Source organism: Falco rusticolus, chromosome 13 (assembly GCF_015220075.1).
Source record: "Falco rusticolus isolate bFalRus1 chromosome 13, bFalRus1.pri, whole genome shotgun sequence".
Classification (NCBI taxonomy): domain Eukaryota; kingdom Metazoa; phylum Chordata; class Aves; order Falconiformes; family Falconidae; genus Falco; species Falco rusticolus.
Genome location: NC_051199.1, coordinates 30,364,029 through 30,384,241, shown reverse-complemented (window position 1 = coordinate 30,384,241; position 20,213 = coordinate 30,364,029). Strand labels below are relative to the sequence as shown.

The 20,213-nt window shown below is 45.3% G+C and overlaps 1 long non-coding RNA gene across 13 annotated transcripts in view; it reads left to right on the top strand.

Moving 5' to 3' along the window:
- LOC119156513 overlaps positions 1 to 20,213 on the top strand; it is a 99,836-nt gene that overhangs the window by 34,927 nt on the left and 44,696 nt on the right. For 10 of the 13 annotated variants that reach the window (XR_005107173.1, XR_005107170.1, XR_005107172.1 and 7 more), the window contains one exon: positions 2,940 to 3,023. The exons of the other annotated variants lie outside the window; for them this stretch is intronic. This is a non-coding gene — a long non-coding RNA (uncharacterized LOC119156513). The remainder of the gene's footprint in view (positions 1 to 2,939; positions 3,024 to 20,213) is intronic. 13 annotated transcript variants of the gene reach the window in all.

Sequence of the window (20,213 nt, the reverse complement as noted above, 5' to 3'; positions counted from 1 at the left end):
CTCTTAAAACTGGCACTCTGTGTTTTACAGACAGGACTGAGACTTCTGAGAGCAGCTTGTCTTGCAAGCTTGGTCCGTCAGCTTTTTAGTGGGTTAGATGCAGTTATGGTTAGCTGTGGAGTTGTGTTGTGTCATTTGTTTTAATACTGTGCAGAGCAAGGCAGAAGGCTTGTTTCTTCTTGCAAGTGAATGTAGCCAGGAGATGGATGTTTGCCATCTGGGAGGAAAATCAGGACTGGCAGTAACATGAAATCAGGAGAAAAGGGAAGCACTTAGCTGAGAGAGGGTGAGAGTACGGAGCTGAGGAGAGACAGGTAGCAAGATGTCTGTTGTGGTTGTCTCTCATCTACTTACATAACAATCTAAGAAACTTGGGAAACTAAATCACCAAAGCTAGTGCTTTATGCTGTCTTTGGGTGGTAAGGAAAATGGTGGGACTGCTTACCTGCTTTATTCTGTACAAGTGTTTTTCAAGGCCCACACAGATAACTAATATCCATAAAACATGCATTTACTGTGAATTGAAAATAGATTTCTGCCCCTATATTCTCTGATTTTGCATTTTGGTGGCCAAGTTTTTATCAAATCTCTGCCTCTTACATTTCTGAGCTGCACATGCATATACTAGCTGTGGGGTAGTTGTGCACCCCATTCATACACACAAATATCTGATACTTGTGATGCCCTAAGACCAGAGTTGGAGACCTCACTCTAACCTCTAAAATCAAGAACTCAGTTAAGGGACCGCTGGGCTATTGTGCAAGCTGGTGCTTGGTGTGTGAAAGAAAATCACGTTCTGCATGAAGCAGAATTGCAGCTATTGGAACCTCCATACCGTATATAATGTAGGCTAGGAATAAATCTGGAGTAGCTGGTATGTTACGGTAAACTGTAGTTTGTGCTGTTGGGGCCTAAGGCACAGCTTGTTACTGCAAATGCTGTTTCCCCCTGGAAAACCCTCACTTAAAGAGGAAAACTATAGCAATTTGGCCAAACATGGGTACATAATACCCTAGAAGCCATGTATGCAATCACTAAAGACAGTGCTGGTTGAGCCAGCTTTTAGTGAGAAAAAAAATTTAAAAAATCTAGCTAATTCATTGCCTAAATCTAGAGTACAGACAAATGAACCAAAAGCTAATGCAAAAAAGCACGTTCAAGCTGTTTGTGGGAAGGGAGGTGGCCTTCACTGATGCCTCCTTCTTAGTATTTCCAGTAGCATCCAGGACTGAGTGTGCATCACACACCCAGGAAAAAACAGAATGTTTCAGTCCTTAACAAAGACTCTTTAAGCTGGAGCATGAACTGCTCAGGCATGGGGGAGACAAGCAGGCTGCTGCCAGTGCTTGCACTGCTGGGCTCCTGCTAGCTCTCACCTGCGGTAAGAGGTAGCATGGCTTGAGGGGGAGACCTGCATGTGCAGGTTGTGATGCTGGCAACAAGCACCCTGCCTTGGAGCTGTCTGTCCCCTCCTGGCTTTCCCCAGAAGGCCTAGGAGGGTGAGGAGCTGACGCCAGGGCCTGCTGGGCTGCTGCAGACCTCCCAAAGCTGGCTGCAGGCTTTGGGGAGCTCAGCCAGCTCAGTTCACTGTGGTTTTGCATAGTGAAGAGTCCTGGACTGCTTTATACGTTTCTTGGCACCTATGTGGGTGTTGGGAGGTTGTTTCCTTGCCTTGGCCATGGGGTACGTTGGCATGCATTGGCCTGGTAGTGCTGCAGCCACATGCTGTCCCCTGGAGAGAGGGTGCCCACATGGGCTGGTCCGAGCATGTCCCAGCCACCTGTGCTCAAGCACCTGGCCTTGGGGCTGGTGGCCTGTACTTCTGGAGCCTCCTCCGGCTGCTTGGGCTGCATGCAGACATCTCCAATGCAGCAGGTCTGCAGCAAGCCAAAGAGGCTGTTTTGCCTCTGTGCCACGCTGGCTTCTGCAGTGGAGCCGCTGTGTGCTGCACCTGGGTGAGGTGGCCTGAGCGCAGCAGGGCCCCACATGGCCAGTGGCCTTCCCTGGACGCTGCATGCGATGCTGCTGACCTTGGCATGGGCGTGAGTGCTGCCCTGACAGCGCAGGGTGCGTTGCAGGCAAGAGCTTCCTCCTGTTCATCCAAGCTGCCCTGCTTTCTCTCAGGCCTGTCTTGGGCCAGGATATCAGATGCCTTGGGGTGCTGAGAGGGGTGTGATGGCCCTGCTGCTGCTTGTTCAAATGAGCCAGCCCCTCATTCACATTTGCCTCTTGTAGCCAAGCCTGTGGAAGGGACCCTGGGGATGGTCTCATGCTGCTGGGGGATTGGGCTCCATCAGGCATGATGGTGGGGAGCCACCTCACCAAGGGTCCCTGTCTCAATGGCCACACAGAACCAGTGCCAGTGCAAAGGGCTGCAGGTTCGCCTGGCTACAGCCCTGCTGTCCTGCTCCCCGGTCCCAGGCATGGAGCAGGCAGAAGGCTCTGTGCAGCATGCTTGTGCCAGCTGGGCAGTGCTGTGTTGGAGCAGGTGCTTGGGCTGCTGTCAGGCTGCTGCACGGACCGAGCCTCTGGGGTCACTGTGGCTGCATTTGGGATTCTGCTGTAGCTCAGGGTCAGAAGATTGATTCATTTATTTTGATTGTTCCCGGGAGAATTTAGAAGGGTGGGGAGAGTGGCACTGCTGTGGTGCATGCTCCACAGCTCATTGCAGGCAGGGGGATTTTGTGCAGTGCTGGGGAAGTCTACTTCGCCGCCCTCTCGGGGGTCTCTGGTCAACAGTGCTTCAGGGCAGGCTAAAGTGTAATGTGGGCAGCCTACCTCAGACCAAAAAGTGGAGGGACTTTGCAGCTCAGAACCATTTAAGGTAAGGCTAACATCTTATCCTGTCCTGGTTTTACTAAGTCAGATTTATTTCCCACCCCACAATGGATCTTATTCTTACACATACGTCATTGCTATGTCCTTTCTGTCATTTTCAGGATTATGAACCTTTCTGCACCGAGATTTGAAGCAGCCAGATTCCAGTTTAGATCAAAGTCCCTAGGATTCACCTGTGATTTCCAGTAAGGCTTCTTTAAGGAATTACTGATTAGCATTATGAAGTCATACACTTTTATTTTGGGTGTCTAAAATGTCATAGGAATCTTCCGACAAGGATATCTTTCAAACTTGTTATGCTTTAGTGCCCATTGCTTGTGATTTCCAAAATGACCTGTGTCCTGTAAAAACAATTTTTCACAAAGCTTTGAATGTTTTCCAGTACTTCCTGGGGGTGCACCTGATCCAAACTCTGTTTCAGTGTGAATGCATGAGAAGCTGAAATAGAAACTGATTGCTTTCTGCATCTTGCCTCCATTTTTCCTCTTGTGTGAAAGGCCATAAAGCTGAAAAGTAATTGAAAAATGGTAGCTTAAGACAGTGCTGTGTATGTACTTGAGAGCCTCTTTACTCTGTTGTCAGTGGATTTGGATAGAAAATGAAAGATTTTTGTTTCACTGAGGCAGGCTGGCTGACGGCTCCTCTTAGCACTGTTGCTGGCAGCCTCTGCTGGCCCATGATCTTCTGGCCCCTAGACAGGCTGCCTGTCCTGCACTCACTGCAGCAGCTGACTGCTGGGTGATCCGCTTGCTCTACTTAGAAGGCTGGTACATCCATAGCCTGTGACATGATAAATGATGAGCAGCTGAACGCTTTGGAACATACAAAGTACAACACAGAGAGGCTGGGTTTTGTTGCATTTTGAGCTCTTCCCATAGAAAGCATAAAGGAGTACTGTGGTTTTCCTTATTTGTGTGGTCCTGATGCAGAGTGTAGTGAGCTGCAAAGAATGAGTGAAGCAAACAATGTTTGTGCTGGTAACAGAAGTTGAAATGTTTCCTGTCATGGAAAAGAGGAACATGCCAATTCCACATCACCTTTCTTTTCTGAGACCTGTGAGTACTGTCAGTGTTGCTGCTATTTTAATTTATGAGCTACTGCTCTGAGTGGTATTAACACCATTGCTATGCATGGTCAAGTGTCACCTTCCCAGGAGTGGCATGAAGAGAGTAAGAGGGCATGAGCCCTCCTGATGCTCTTCACATGCTCTGTGACACACCACTCAAGCCAAAGCAGGGGCGGGAGAGCACAGAGACCAAAGGTGGCAGAAAAAAAGAAGGGGCATAGAGGGACCAAAGGGAGGGGGAATGTGTGTGTAGTAGGTAGGGAAGGCCAGGGCACCATCCTTGCTGCCAAAATTCTTTCTGTGCCCATGGTAGGCCTTCAGAAGTATTCCTTATCATTCCTGGCTGGTGAGAAGCCTGGCTGCAGTAGCCTGTATATTGAGCAAGGAGAAGGAGCCATCCCTTCTTCCTCACAGGTGGAGGAAGCTGGCCAGCCCTGAAGAAGTCCATCACAGGTGTGTCCCCTGTAGTCAGTGCTGCAGGATCAAACCTTGTGCTCTGGCAAGCTTGAAGGGACATTAGCAAAAGGTTACCAACAGAATAACCTGATGATGCAGCTCTGAGCTTTTTGAAGCTCTTATTCCCAACCAGACATGATATCAAAGCCTTATTCTACTGGTAGATGATGCAGTACCCATAGGTGAAGCCTCTGTAAGGATGGAATTGTCAGCTAAATTCTGCTTGTGGAGACCTTCTGCATGTGGAAGACAGCAACTGTATTTGCTGGAAGCAGCTAGAAGATACGTAACTGTCAGACAGTCTCTTGGCTTCTGAGCAGCTCTAACCAATCGCCACTGAAACAGTAAATAGAAGAATTTGCAGGTTCTTTTTGAGGTTATTATTTGTTGTTACAATCTTGGGCAGAGGACTGGGTTTTTTTGAGCATATACCTACAGTAAAAAGCCTGGGATGCATTTGCCATTATTACGGGCAATGGGTGTCAGACTTGACTGAAAAACAGCTTGTGCGTGTACACCAGGTGTTTTATGCTCAAACTCAGAGAACAAGATGCTGATCACTCCAAAGTCTGTTGTTTTCACAGGTGTTCTGGACAGAAATCGCTAGTGAGTCTGAGACACTTGGGTCTTTTTTTTCTGTCAAAGAGGGAAGATGACCTAATTATCCCTTCTGCGGTCATCACCCAAACCAGTGGTGCATTGTCTTGAGCCAGCAAAAACCCTTTGCGGTGGATGTCAGTGGGTACAGAACCAGACAGCCAAGAAACTTCTTTGGACTTTCATTTCATTTTGCTTCCTTGGGAGCAAAGGCTTCTCCCTGCTAGCTCCACCAGGAGCTGCTCTTCCCTCAATGGATGGATCCCTAACGTCAGCTGAGTTGCTCTGTTTCTGCTCAGTTTGCCCTTTATTATCCAGCTTGCTCAGTAGTGATGCAGCCAAAAGCTTTCTACAGCTTTGGTACCTTTGAAAGTCTCTGAAAGTACAAGGGCCAGATACTTCAGGAAGAGAAGCAGTGATTCAGTGCTGAATCTGGCAGAGCCTGCCTGTACTTTATATTAGCGCTTATTCCTCTCTCTCTGTGTGTACTCATGCATATCTCCTCTTTAGCACTTTATCTCCCTCTTCTCTTTAGTGCTTTATCTCATTTCTGCTCTCTAGTGCCCATTATCTCTTTTCAGCTATCTGCATTACAGAGTGTAGGACACTACTGTGAATCAACCTTGTCTGTCATCTCCAAGAGTTACACCTGCATGGGTGATGCACGTTTCACGTGCGTGTGCTTCTCCTCCTAGGGCAGTATAATATACATGATCCTGCTGCTGGCTACCATAGCATATCACCTACTTTGGTCTTCCTGTCTCTGCTTGGGTTGTTTTTTGTAGACAACTGAAGATATGTAGTTTGGCTGCTGTCTGTCTGTAGTTACACTGTCCTGATTTGCTTTCCTCTATCATTCATTAACAGGTGCATACCTTACACAAGCACTATTGATTCGCTCCATAACCACCTGTCTAAATTGTTTTCCATCCTTGGTTTTGAGTAACACCTGCATGCTTTGTTCATCTTCCACGTAGTTCCCAGTTCTCCTCTCATTTCTCAGCAGCGCAGCTCCACTGTGCACAAGGAAGTTATGCAAGGGTCACGCTGGAGTGAGCAAGGAAGACTATCCCCGGGTGGTTTTATGCTCTTTATAGATACCTGGAGTATCCAGAGAAAGTGGCTGGTGTCCAGCTTATGCAAATGAAAATGTGGGACAAATGAACCAATTGTCCTTTTTTTGGTGAATTAAGTAAAGTAGGCATACTCAACCAGGCAGTGTGCTGGTGAAGGACCTTTCTGTGCTCCTGTGGCTACAGGGAACTTGTCTGCTAAAATGGGAGCCTGGTGGGCAGAGCCCAATCTAACTTCTGTCCCCAGTGCTGCATTTTTTTTGTGGACTGCTGCCTTTGGCCTGTGGTTACAAAAGATGAATAGCTGGCAGGAAGGTAGCAAGTATGTGCTACTTAAACATACACTGCCTAATGGCTGTCTTCCCAGTGCCCAGATGTATGGCTTGCTCTAGGATGCTGGGACCTCCCTCTCTGCTGCGGTAGACACTTCTATTATTAGCTCAGTGGCAGCTTTCCATATGCCAGCACTCGTGACTGCAGGACTGTTTAATTTTCACTTCTGAAGTATTTAATTTGTCAGCTGTTGGCTTCTAGTCATTAAAGACCAAATGTCAAAGCCCTTACCTAGATTTTTGCCCTGTTAAGGCTGAAGCATGGATCCTGTCTGAACAGACCATTATGTCTATGCAGAATCAGAGGCAGGATAAGGTCTTAAATCCAGAAAGTCCTTTACTACTAGGCTAATAGAAAATGCCCGTCTTCAGAGATGGATGTCCAGTTTCCCTTCTATTAACCTCTACTCGGAGAAATGAGAAATCTGTTTTGCCAAAAGTACTGCTTGCTTGCATTTCAATGCCTGTCTCTGAAGATGTGGTGTGTGGTTGCTAGTGCCTGTCTGCAGGTGCTGGTACTTTGCTGGTGGCTGAGGGTAGCTGCTGCTGTGAGATAATCACCCAGCAATTCACTGCTGGGGGCCTCTCTTTAATTATTGAATGCCAGAATAGATGTATATTGAATTACCTTGCTGGCAAATATAATCTCCAGTATCTCATGTATCTCTACAATATTCTCAGTTCTCCTACTTGCATAACATGAAATCTTCTTTAACAAACCTAAAAAAAAAAGTCAAAATATGTTTTTTAAGTATTGCTTGTAAAGCAGTACACATTGCCAGAGAATAACAAGTTATACACTGGCTTTAAGGATAGCCTAGCCTTCCCTGACAGTCAGTAGCATGTGATTTACTCTTGTTTAAAGTCAAGTCTGCACTTGGATGTGCAGCAGAATGAAGCAGGATGTGCATGGTGCATTGTCATACAACCAAGCACCAAAAAACCCCCAACAACCACCACCCTCTTCACCCCTACCCCCCCTGCACCCCCAAACCTACCAAAAAAGACATAGAGCAGCCTAACTTTGCTCTCACTTCTCTGAAGTATTTAATTTCTCAGCTGTTTTTGCATATTTGTCTGATGTGTCTTGAGGAAACTGCCACCTGTAGTTCTGGTCCTGTGGTGCACAACGCTAGGAAGGCTGCCTGTGTCTGTGCAGGCAGTCACTTGCAGTAGTAGCACATGAAGATGGTGGCAGGGACAGAAAATCAACATACGCATTTGTAATTTTTTCTAGCTTGCAGATGCAAGTAAATGCCAGTGTTCCTCTCATCCCTCCTCCTCTGTCCTCCTGTTATATACAGACTGCAGGCATTAGATCTTTATGCAGTGATTGAGATACTTGCCACAGATCCCTTGACCTTTAGTTCCTGCAAAATCCTTCCCTGCTCAGAGGCAATGCAATTTTGATACACGTTCTCTCTAAATGTGGCAAGTAAAATTTGTTATTCCTTATTTTGCAGGAGGAATAAAATATGCCTTCTCATTTCCCAGACTGTGCTGAATTCCATGTAATCCTGTTAACAATTTACAAAAGAAAGGAAGAATATTACACAATGCTTAACTGGAAGGAAAAGGAATACTGTGGTTAATCAAACATTTTTGTCATTTACAAGTTTCAGGGAATTTCGTGCTGCTGAATGATGTCAAGCAGGCAGCCGTTGAGCCTGAGATCCCTCCTTTGTAACCACCACAGATATGTCACATGCAGCATCCCTAGCAGGTGCTGACAGAATAATTACAGTGCTCGAATTTGTAATACTGCAGGCATTAATGGACTCCTGAAGCTGCTGAAAAGAGAGCTCCATCTACTGTTGTACAAAGAGAAGGCAAAAATAATGGGAATGGCCTTCCCACACACACTGAAAAGCTACTGGGTACCATATACAACCTTTTTCTTTCCCCCACCCTTTTTTCTTCTTATTTCTTTTTCGCGTGGCTTTTAGAGCTCTCCACTTCAAATCCAGTTCCCTGCCTTGGTTACTGTGCAAGTGCATAGCTAGTCCCTATGTAGCCATTGCTAAACAGGCAAGGCAGACAAAGGATTTGAGAAAAGCAGCATGGAAACTGACTTTTACATGCACATACAGAACCAGAAACTGACCCCAGTTTCTAGTCTGTTTCCCTGACAGGAGGGAGTTCATTCTCCAAAACATGTTAAAACCAGAGATTTTGTGAAGAGCTACAGACAACGCTTGCTTTAGAGCTGCCAAAGCAGGGAAAGGTCTAGATAGTGCATGGTTCTGCAGCTTTTTGCTTGATTTGCCACTGCACTATTTCTGAACTATTTCTGAATTTACTGTATTTCATATAGTTAGAGAAGTATTTCTTGTGTAAACATACATAGGCATTTTTGTGAGAACTGAGCTGTGCACAATATGTAGATCCCTCTTCTGCCAAGCCTGAGGATGCAATGAGGGATGCTAGCCCTGAACTGAGATCTGGATGCGAATTCTGCGAGTAAATTCTGTCCTCACCACTTTCAGCTAAAATTCTGCCTCTGCCCTTCAGATTATGCTTTTAATAGTGGTAGTGCATGTTCAAAACTTGAGTATTTTCCATGGACCTTTATCTTTGTAAGGCTGAATTAAGACCCGTGGTTCAAGTGCCAGTTGTGCTGGTCTGAGGTGTGTTTTATAGCCATTAATGGCCAGTTTGAATAGCTCCTAAAGGATGATGTGTACAACTTAGTTCTAGAAAAAACAAAGGGTTTAGGACTTAGAATACTTGTAAAAAGTACTAATTTTTTCTGCTGGCAGTGAAAACACGTTGTTATTCTGAGCTTGCAGGTAACATCAGAGTGTCTGCATTCTTAGATTTCCACTGATAGTTGCTCTGCACTGATCTCAGGAAGAGTTTGTGCTTATGTTACTTGACTGTGAGAGCTCATCTCATGTTATGTGAACAGATGTTTCAGATTTGAGTTCAGCCTAGCAGAAAAAACAGTCTAGTCCCCAGCATTCTCCATCTTTCATAGTATTACCACAACCTCACATTTCCTAGATGTGCTCTCAGATACCCACATCTTCTGCAGATATTTGCAGTCCCTTTTCTGTTGGGGGTGCGGCGCGGGGATTAGTGGTGAATTTATTAATTTATTTTTAAGTGGGTTTTTCTTTATCATGAAACTGAAATGCAAGCTTCTTGAAAGGGAGAGATTCACTTTTATCCAGCCTAGTACTTCTCACATGGCACTGTGCTGAGTGAAATGTGTGGGTAGAGGGTCTTGAGTATCCTGAGAGTCACAGAGGCCAGTACCTGAATGTTTTATTAATGCTGGCTTTTGCTATACATATGGAGGTTTTTGCATCTGGATGTGTGTGTCTGACTGCTTTGGACTGAGACTTTCCATGGATACAGGGTGCATCAAGGATGACACAGTCACAGCACAGTCGGGTTTTGGGGCGAAGAAGCACAGATACTGCCTGCACCAGGCTTCTGTTTCTGGGCTGGAAATCCAGCTGTGGCCTCTCTTCTCTCTGTGCTACAGCCAGGTGAGAGCAGAGGTCCCGTAGCTTTGCTTGGCCTACCCCTAATAACCAGCCTGCCTGCTGGCTTGTTCACAGCCAGAGCGCAGTGGGTGCCTTTGACAGAGAGACAGACCCTGCTGGTCCTCAGAGCCTGAGCAGGAAAATATAACTTCACAAGTTTTCTCCTAACTCTGATTTTACTAGCATTGGATTTGCCTTTGTGAAATGACACGTAGCTGTCTGAACACACAACATACATCAATTATACTAATTAACTCTGTACTTGCTTAGCAGTAATCTGTAATTTCAGAGCTTCACACCTGTTTGCTCAAATGCCTTTTATTTGTCAGCATTTTAATGTATGGAGCTGCAACTATCTCTGCAAAACTGTAACAAACTAACCCCCCCAATAACCCACTCTCACAAGACATCATCTGCTTTCCACATCCTGGTGCGTGTTACACACAGCTAAGCAGCCCTTAACGTAGCAACTTGTGTGTATGCAGCAAGAGGAACAACAAAAGAAATGTAAAATACTTTTCATGATACAGCTGTCAACAAAACTGTGTGAGGCTTTGCTGGTAGAGGTTATGAAGAAGCCCATGGAAATCTGAAACGGCTTCAAAAGAAAGCACTGAAGATATGTGCCAGAAACCAAGGAATAGATTGCAGATGGCAAATATATGTCAGGGAACAATTTGGTTTGACAAATGGCTGTGATCTACCATGGAGCTGTGCAGAAGATGAACTATCAGGCTGCAGAGCAACAGCATACAAAAACAATTAAGTAAGATTAAGCATGCTTGATACTGATTTTTATGGGAGAGTTCACCCATATATTCAATGGCCAGATCCCACAGACTGCTGGGAGATGGGGGACCCTCCACTGCTGCAAACAGTGCTGCTTAATTTTTATACCGTGCCTGTCATCTGTAAACCCTCAAGGCCTGCTTTAAGAAAGAAGATAGGTGGTGTTGACCCATGAACTGGGGCAGAGCAGTGAAATGGCCTGTTAGAGGCTGGAGAGCGACGAGTGGTGGTACTGGCAAGATACATCAAAGCCTCCTGGCCCTCAGCGTTGTCCCCGCATGTCTGGAGGAGATAAGTCTGTGGTAAGCAGTGAATGAAGAGAGAAAATGCTAGGGGAGTGAGTGCTCATGGCAGCTCTAGCCCCAGCACCCTGTTTCCAGGGACTGCAAGAAGCAGGGTGGCCAACCACGTAGCTTGGGCAGAAATAAACTCCTGTTGTTTCAGGTTTTGCCAGTGACCCCTGCAGCTGAGCTGCTGACTAAACGTGGCCATGAACGGTGCCTCACAAGTTGTGAAAACTAGGTCTGGAGGAACAACTGTGTGTGTTCCCCAAGGCTGCTACAAGCAGCGCAGCAGAGCCGTCCCCATCCTTGGAACAACCTTGCCTTGGATGGGAGCTCTCTTAGCAGCAAAGGAGCACAGAAGGTGTTTTTCAATCGTGGGCCTTCATTTACATTGCAGCAGGGTTGGGCCACAGACACTACACCATTACTGGAAGATTGCCTCTGCTGCACTAGTGTTTGTAGCTTTGCTTCTGAGTTTCTCAGGGCTTTTGGTGCTGCACAACATGAAGAGCAGCTTGTCCTTTCCTTGGTGACCTGTTTCTCTCACAAAGCATCTGCTGGATTCTCCTGAATTAATAATTTACTCAACTCTCTAACACTGCAGACTAAACTTTGCCCATGGTAATGTGGCCCATTAATGACAGTAGGTTTGGGTAAGGCTGGAACTTTCCCAGGTTCTGAGACAAGACTCTGGATTCAGCCACATTGTGCTTGGGGAGGCATGAGAGCTGTGGGAGCTGGAGAACTGTAGGGCTGCAGCAAGTAGGTCTGAAGTTGCATCTAAAATAGTTGAACTGTGATGTTTTCTCTTGACAGAAGTGGTAGGAGAGGCCGCAGACAGTTCCTTTCTGTGATTCAGAAACTTGCAGATCTTCTTTGATTCACACCTTAGAATTAGCTTGTGCCTCACTGTTGCCAAACCTTTTCAAAGTAAAGATCTTTGTACAAAGGAATTCAGCAACAAAACCAGAATTTACTCGTGGATCATATTACTGTTATTGCTGGCTGGAAGCAGCACCAGAAATACTTGCAGGGATTTCCATTTTGCTGTTGGAAAGATGCTGTGCATATTGTTGATAGAAAAGTGGCTGTTTGGGAGGATAATTCATATACAATAAGAGACTGGAAGGACAATGAGCCCCATGGGGCTGTTACAGCCAGGAACACAAGTGTTTAGCTTTGTATTATAATGTTCAATCACTTTTGAAATGGGAATCTTCAGCTGTGATTGTTGAGAATGTTGTGACGTGAGCTGCAATTGCTGCTGCTCAGGAGGAGGTGTTTCTAGCCCAAAGTCTTAAGCTTTCATTCAAAGCACAGTTCTTTACTCTGATTATGCCTTGGTGTTCTAGAAAGTTGTCAGACATCTTCTTGCATATGGGGACTCTGCAGATGATACTTATTGAAGGGAAATACTTTGATGTTTAAAGCAGTGTTTGTGACTGATGAATGTGATGTTACCTTAAAATAGGAACTTACCCATCAGCTGGAAGCATCACTTAAAAAAATGTCTGGCATTTAAAATACATGCTGATTGGTGGTCTGTATAAGTCTAATAGTATTAATTGATACCTCTGAACATCAAGTGAAGTCTTACTAAGCAGCGACATGGTTTTGTGGCTAGTTTGGCTAGGTTTCTTCATTCTGCTGGATGGACAGCGCACAAGGAAGTCTTACCTCCAAGGAGTGAATTTTTTGCCTCTTTGAAAACGCATGTGGAAGGGGACAGCAACATATGGGCTTGGCATATACCCCAGGGGATGACTGTGGGAGCCTGGGAACATTTTGTGCCTGCAGCAAGTGTAGGAAGAAGGGAGGAGGAGAGACGACCGACCAGCTGCAGTGAGCTGAGTGGTGATTGTACTGAATTACATGGCTGCTCATAGGAATGGGAACAGTATCGGAGGGGCCCAGCCAAGCCCAGGTCTTTATCACAGTTGAGGTGAAGAGCAGGTCTTGTACTTTGCCCCTTCCTTCCACGTGGGTCACAATAGAATTGGGAGATTCTGGAACTGGTGAAGAGCCACAGGCAACATTTGGACCAGAGGGTGTGAATAAAATTGCTGGCCAGATGAAAAGCAAGCTAGACACTGAGGATGCTCAACACTATCAGCAATCAGAGGCTTCAGGTGTGAGTGGAGGCAGGAGCACACTGTGGCTTTTCAGAAAGCAACACTGTGAGGAGGTGTATTTATGGATCAGAAACTCTGAACGTACAGAACAGTGAACTAAAAATAGAACTGTAGCAATCTCGCACAAATGGCAGGTGAGCACGCTGCAGGCAGAAGGGCATACACAGAGTACTTGCACTGAAAGCCTGCAAGAGCCTGCGTGTTGCCATATACTTCACAGCAGGTATTCAGCACATTTTCTCTGAAACAGGAGCAGAGGAAGTGCTTGCTTTAGTGCTCTGACTTTGCAGCTTTAATAGTAATATGGTAGGTCTCTCATTCTGGATCTTAAAGAAACCCCCCTCAACTTGTAAATAACATGTACGATTAAATAAGGTGCATTTTTATCTGCCTGAAATGCATGATGCACCCTAGTGAAGTCAATGGAAAGGCTCATGTTCCTTTCAGTAGAGGCTGGGCCTGTTGCGCACTTTGACACCCTGATCTGGTGTTTTAATGAGTAAGGAAGTGAAAGCATCTGCTACTAATATTAGCATCTCCCTGTTTTGCTAGGGGCAGCAGCAGAAGCCTGACATTGCTTCCAGACTTACCTGCATGTAGGACCAGGTCACCCCGCGCAATTGCATCTCATGATCCCTGTCCCTGCTACTGTCTTTCCCTGCAGCTGTGAACACTACATGAGAAAGTGGTAGCAACAAAACAGGCAACTTGCCTAGGTCTAGGCACGACACACTTCTTGGGAAGGAAGTAGTATTGACAATAATATTAATGGCAATCTATTATTGTCTTTCAATCTGTATATTAATCCTTTATCACATGTGGAATTAATTACATGAAATTATCCAAGAACTACAGACAGCTGAATTTCTTCGGTTTTTGCTCAACTCCAGTGGATCAGAACTGCATCCCAGAAATATTAATGGCAAAAAAAGGAAGTCAGTTCTAGAGCTAACATGTGAACCAAGTTGCTCCTTGAGGAAGAATGTGTAGCGCTGAGCTAGCTGTCCTGCAGAGCAGAGGACTTTGAGTGGGAGTCCCATCTCAGCCTTGGCAGCAGAACAGCTGATGAGGCTTTTCCAGTACACACCTTGTGTGTGCTCATGGGTGTGCATCCTGCAACCTAGTCCTTCTCTCGAATGCTCAAACTCTCATTTTTGAATGGCCCAAGTAAATGAATGAATAGTTCTTTCCATCTCAAATAATTAGGCAAACTCAGCATTAATACCATCCCTGTTAATTCCAGTGCAGTGCAGATTCAGCATGTAACTGACAGCCTGACTTCTCTGCTCCTGTTTCTGTCTTATTTCTCATAATCTTCTGTCATTATCCTGCTTGTGGTTTTATTTGTCCATTTCTAATGTACTGTGTCATGTATGTATTCATGCACTGGTTGTGGTTGATGATGGTTCCCATGCTCTGGCATTGAATATAGCATCCCATTTTTGTAAAACAATGCTGATTTGCAGACACACGTTTTCTTTCCAAGTCTGTTGCTGCTGGGAACAGCAAGAGCCCTGGCAGAGGTGTCAGACAGGCTCCCTATGTGCAAGGTGCGCCAGGCTACCAGGGCTTTTCCTTGTGGAGCAGGGAGAAACATGAATGCTAGCTGATTTTATGATTGTTTCAGACAAGAAAAATCAGGAATGTGAACTGCTGAACTGTCATCAATTTCAGTGACCGCAGAGCTCAATTAAACCTCTAATTTTAGTTTCATGCTAGTGCTATTGTCAGCTCTTGCTGTGAAGCAGGTGATGCAGTTTTAGACATGGCTCCGCAGCTGCTTTGAGCGAGTTGTCTAGCCCCTGTAACCTGACGCTCAGCAGGAGTATCAGGACAGCATTTGGAAATGCTTTAAAGGGCCCTGAGGGGGGGGGGGGTTCAGTTTTTTTACTGCCATCCTGCTGCACATCCACAACTTGTGCAGCCACCAGCCCTGGTCATGATTCTACCTCAGCTAACCCTCATTTGGCACGAGAGAAAAGTTTGCTTAACATGGTTATATTGGAGCTCACTCACAAATCTGAAACAGGGAGGCTGCTAACTTCAGGATGCCGTAGACATGCACTGCTCTGGCCCCGTACATGTGAGCAGTGAGGAAGGACAGAAGTGTACTCTGGGCAGCGGCCACCTGTGGGTCTCCGCTGTGTGTCCCCTGGGCCATGCCAGGACAGAGGGTGTCAGAGCAAAGGACAGCAGTGGTTTCAGCTCTGTCCTGGTCCAGCTGCTGGCATAGTCCCAGCACAGCCTGGTGCTCTTCTGGGCATAACATGCTTTGCTCCATGCAACCCAGCTCCGGATCGCAGCATGGCCACAGCAGCGCATGAGGCCGGTCTGCAATGGAACCATCAGCACTGCCAAGGGTGGGAGTTTCAACTGTAATTGTGCTTTATGGTGTTGCATCAGCTTGCAGGTGTTTCTGCATGGCTCTAATCTCCCCTGTGTTATCCCTCATGGATCTTAAAGTAGCATAAAAGTGGTGTCTGGAAGGGTGACTTGGGCCCTCTGGAAAACACCTGGACACAGTCAGGTTTTAGAGCATAGTGGGAAGGGTTATATTCTTTTCTGGAAGATACTGAACACATACATGGGAGTGCAGGGGAGATGAGTGCCCAGCATCCCTGCTCGGCATCTCCATCCATCAGAGCTGTGGTATGAGAAAAACCTCTATAAAACATAGAGGTTTATTTAAACGTGTATTTAATGTTAATGAGCTGGACCCACAGCACAGGCTTTCTAACTTCAAAGACTGGTTGCTGACATAGAGCGGCTGAGCTTTCTTTGCAGAAAATTGTTATTTTGTAGTGAACTTGCAGGTAGGAACATAGCGTCATGTTAACTGTCAACACTGGTTTTGGCTTCCCTGTTGGACTCTCAGCCATCTTGGAGGTTGCTCACATAGGCCAGAAGATGACAGGAATGCTGTAACCAGTTTTCCCCACAGAAAACAAAACTTCCTGAAGCTTCAAAGATCTCTACTGGCTCATGCTGTTTCTGAGATACGTCTAAGATAATGGTCACATATGAGTCCTTACAGCTCCTTTTGAAGGTCTGAAGGCTTTGTTTTCCAGGAGAAAAGCCTATCCGAGCATTATTTGTGCTGGACTGAACTTCAAACAAAATTGCTGCTAGGAACTGACTATGTATGACAGTTACTGGTATGTAGCACAGCTCTGTCAAGGAATGGATAATCCCCCATCCTTAAATATACTTTTTATTTATGTTGGCAGCATACAGACATCTAGGGATTTTACCAGTTAACCCAGACATAACACTTCAAAAGCACCACTGAGGAAACATCTATGCAAATCTCTTTCTATTTCAAAACTTCTTAACTAAATAACGTGAATGGGAAAATATGTGGCAGCCTGTTGTGGCTTACCGTAGAAGAATGTTTGAAAGTAAAAGGAAAATATTTGGAAAGTATTTTTTTTTTACTATCACACAGACCTGGAAGTTGTCTCAACTGAGGGGATATACCAGTTGTTCTTACAGCTTAATTTTCTGCGGTTAATTTATTTTTTACATTTATCAGAATTGCAAGGTAACAAATCTAAGCTCTTCCTAATGTTTCTCTAAGCTTGAACTGACAGGTTAGTTGTTAATGGATGGTCAGTGCTTTCACAAAAAAAATATTACCTGTGTTTTCATTTAAGTATTACAAGCACGCTTATGATGAGATTGCTGTGAGAGAAGCTGGCAGCCTGGGGCTGTTCACCTGCACAGCCTCTGCTTGTGGAGCTGCTGCTCAGGGTGGAGGGCTGCTTTCAGCAGCCCCTGTGTTTGGCCTCTACACAGCCGCAGAGCGTAACCTGATGAGCCCTCCCAAGGGCAGGATTTCTGTCTGCTGAACAATGGGATGCCATGCCCCACAGCCGTAGCTGGCTAAATATACTGCATGTTGGAAGTGACCCAGTGGGATCACTATCCATCGTTGGCCATGTCTGTATGAACAGGATTTTTTTTCCTAATACAGCTGGGCCGTGAACTTGATTCATGCTAGCAGGGTGCTAAGAGGGTAACTTGCTTACTGCAGGCAAACATACAGATTTTCTTGTGCCATTAAGATCTGCAGACATGCTCATTTCCTTTCTTGGGCGTAATCAGCCCATCATAGCAGAAGTCTGCGTGCAGTATGGGGCATCCTCCACTCCCACACCACAGTCAAGAATGTCCACTGGTCAAGTCATCCCACCAGCTGAACAGCCTTAAGTGTGTTCTGACAGGGCTTGCAGAGGTTCACAAGGGTCTGCACCAATGTCATACTTTTCATGCATTCCTCACATTTGGCCTCAAGTTGTTCTGGTACTGCTGCCCAAACATGCTGGAGAGCCGCATCTGTACAAACGCCAGCAGCTGTGTCAGGTTTCCTCCTCCTCTTCACAGTTGTTTGCAAAAAGCAGCTAATGGTGTTAGTGGAATCAGATGTTTTATGAGTTTGGGGAAGGAGAGACCTAGTATATACCAAATTGGTTCTGTAACAGTATATTGGACACAGTTTAGATTTTCTGTTGTGTTCTACAGACATTACCTTGAAATGAAGTTATGAGACTAATAAAATCAAGAATCTGTCTGATAAGAAATTTATATAGAAGTCATTTGTTTTAATCTTAAAACCAAAGAATTTTTTTCTCTTTTTTTGTGGGTCTAGAACTCCAAAGAAGAGTCAGGAATGTCTTTTTTATATATGTGAAACATTTTGACATTCCCAGACTCAGTAGTGTTCAGTTTGTTGAACCAGCTTCAAAGTAAATTTCCACTTGAGGTCTTTTCCCTGTTAAGCTGCATTTTTCAGCTAATACTTAAGGAACCTAAATTTCTCCAAGTATTGGGGTCCCCAGGGAGAGGTCAGCAGCTCCCTGGGCCTGTGGAGCAGATTGGCCATCAAGACATCTGCGTTGCATTAGGGGAAACATGATCTTCCTGGAGGCTCTGCAGCTGCAACACTCCATACACGTAAGGAGATGCAGCGTAATGTTTGCTTAAACTGGCACATAAGAGAGCATTTCAGAACTTAAAAAAAGTATACAATGAAATAAGTTGCTTCCATTTTCTCAGAAAAAAAGATGAGCATTTTCAGAAGAAATTGATGATTTTCTACACCATTTTGTAGGAACTGTTGAGGATATGCTGAGTTGTTCAGTAACAGCAGGGTAGACTGTACAAGAAAGTTGTGGTAGAGAGACTTCTTTTAATTTTTAACATCTGAATCCAAGGATCTGGCTTCTGGTTTTCTTATACTGACTGGTGCAATCACCACAGGCCTCGTTAGAGTTAATTGAATTAAATGGGAAGCTTGCCAGGGACTCCAGTTATCTTGGTTCAGTCATTAGCACAAAAATGGTGTAAGGGTTAGCTGTTGTTTGGTGTCTCAGGTGTTAGTGGTGATACCAGCCAAGGGGTTAAGGTCTTGTCAGAAGCAGTACATTCTGGAAGAGACAGCAGCCCTTCTGCCTGTATCAGTTTTTTCAAATACAGGTATTCCTCACTGGAATAATTTTATTTTATTCGTTGCTTTGAATAGCTTAATGTGTTTTTTATCTTTTCTCTTTTCAGTTAGCAACATGTATTTGCTTTTTCAGGGGTTTAGCAAACCTCTGAGACAGATCTACTCATCTTTCTGACTGACATTTCTGAAAGACTTACTTTCCAGCCCTTCCTGGCTGGCTTTGCTGGGCCCTTGGAGGGCAATCAACAATGCGGGTAGTTAGTGATGCAGCTGCCAGGCTGAGTCACTGGTTTTGAGCCTTCGATGGTGTCGCATGAACTTTGAAGGGATGGTAGGAAGGAGTTGGGCTTTTTGAAATAAAGAAGAACAAATTTAACTGCTGCAGGGAAGTGTGGGAGTTTGCTGGTTTGTGTTGTAGATGAGAAATTCTGGTCCTCAAAGTCTGTATGTTTACTGAGGAAGCAATGGGAAAAGTAACGTCCTTGAGGGACCTCAAGAGACCCTCTAGCAAATCCAGGCAGACTTAACATTCCTTAAATACTTCTTAAACAAGGAGAAAAAAACCCCAAACTTGTTCCTTCTGCTCCCCAGCATTTCAGGCTTCTGTTCTGTTTTATAAATAAGCAAGAGAGAAGACAAAGCTAAATTGTGAAGAGTCCCTTTGTGAAAGGCTTTTCACCTCGCATAGAAAGACCTGTCCTGGAGGGCTGTGTGTGCCCCCACAGGGTCCCAGAGAGCGGAGCCAGCCACGGTGCCTGTGTTCCACCTGCAGCAGTTTCTGCATCCCACCCACAGTAGTACCCATTTCCCACAGGCAGTGATGCCTGCTCTCTGTGGCCCACCTGCAACTGCGTTTTGGGGCTTGGGAGCACTAATTAACAAGTAAAACTGACAATGACAGTACTGCATGAACTGCTGAATTCCAGCATTTCCCCCACCCAGGGTTTATTGGGGTTATTGCAGCTAGGCTCTAAGCAGGGGTTTGGAAAGTGCTTCAGAAGCCACCCCCACAGCTAGAGCAGTTTCTAGTTCTGCTGGATGTCACTGCGTAAAGTCTCCCTGGGTGAGTCTGAGCCCTGCGTCTTCTTGATGTCCTGCCAGGAGCCAGAGAAGCTGTGGCTTCTGTGTGCTGAAGCTTGGGTCTGTGCTGGACATGGCCCGCAGTGGGTGAGGAGAGCCAGGCGTGGCTCCACATCAAACCGTTGACCTAGGTTTCTTAATTGATTCATTCTTTCATAAACTACTTCTTAAAAATCAGTACTCTGTTCAACAGGATGTGCAGTTACGCTGAGTCTGTGATTTGCAATAACCTCAGTGTGTTCTGAAAGTTGTGAAAGGCCCTTTGCTTTAGGGAGTCATTTTAAACTTTTTGAGGGGCCTTAAAAACTTCTGAACTTAGCAACTAAATTCTTGTGATTGAGTATTTATTGTTGAACTCAGCGTGAAATACAGAACAAAGCCTAAATCCACGGATGCTCTTGACTTTAGCAGTAAACACTGACAGTATTTTTAATATATACTGTATTTTAGTGGTAAATGCTTAAAATTCTTCTTGTGTCTTGTGCCTCAGCTATTTCTCTCTCTACTGTGGTTAGCCCTAGATTCTGCATTGGAATGAGTAACATGCAGAGATCTAAGGCTTACGATAAGCTTGGCCTAAGCTGGTCTAATGCATGTTTTGTAGAAAAGTATAGATATTTGCTGGCAAT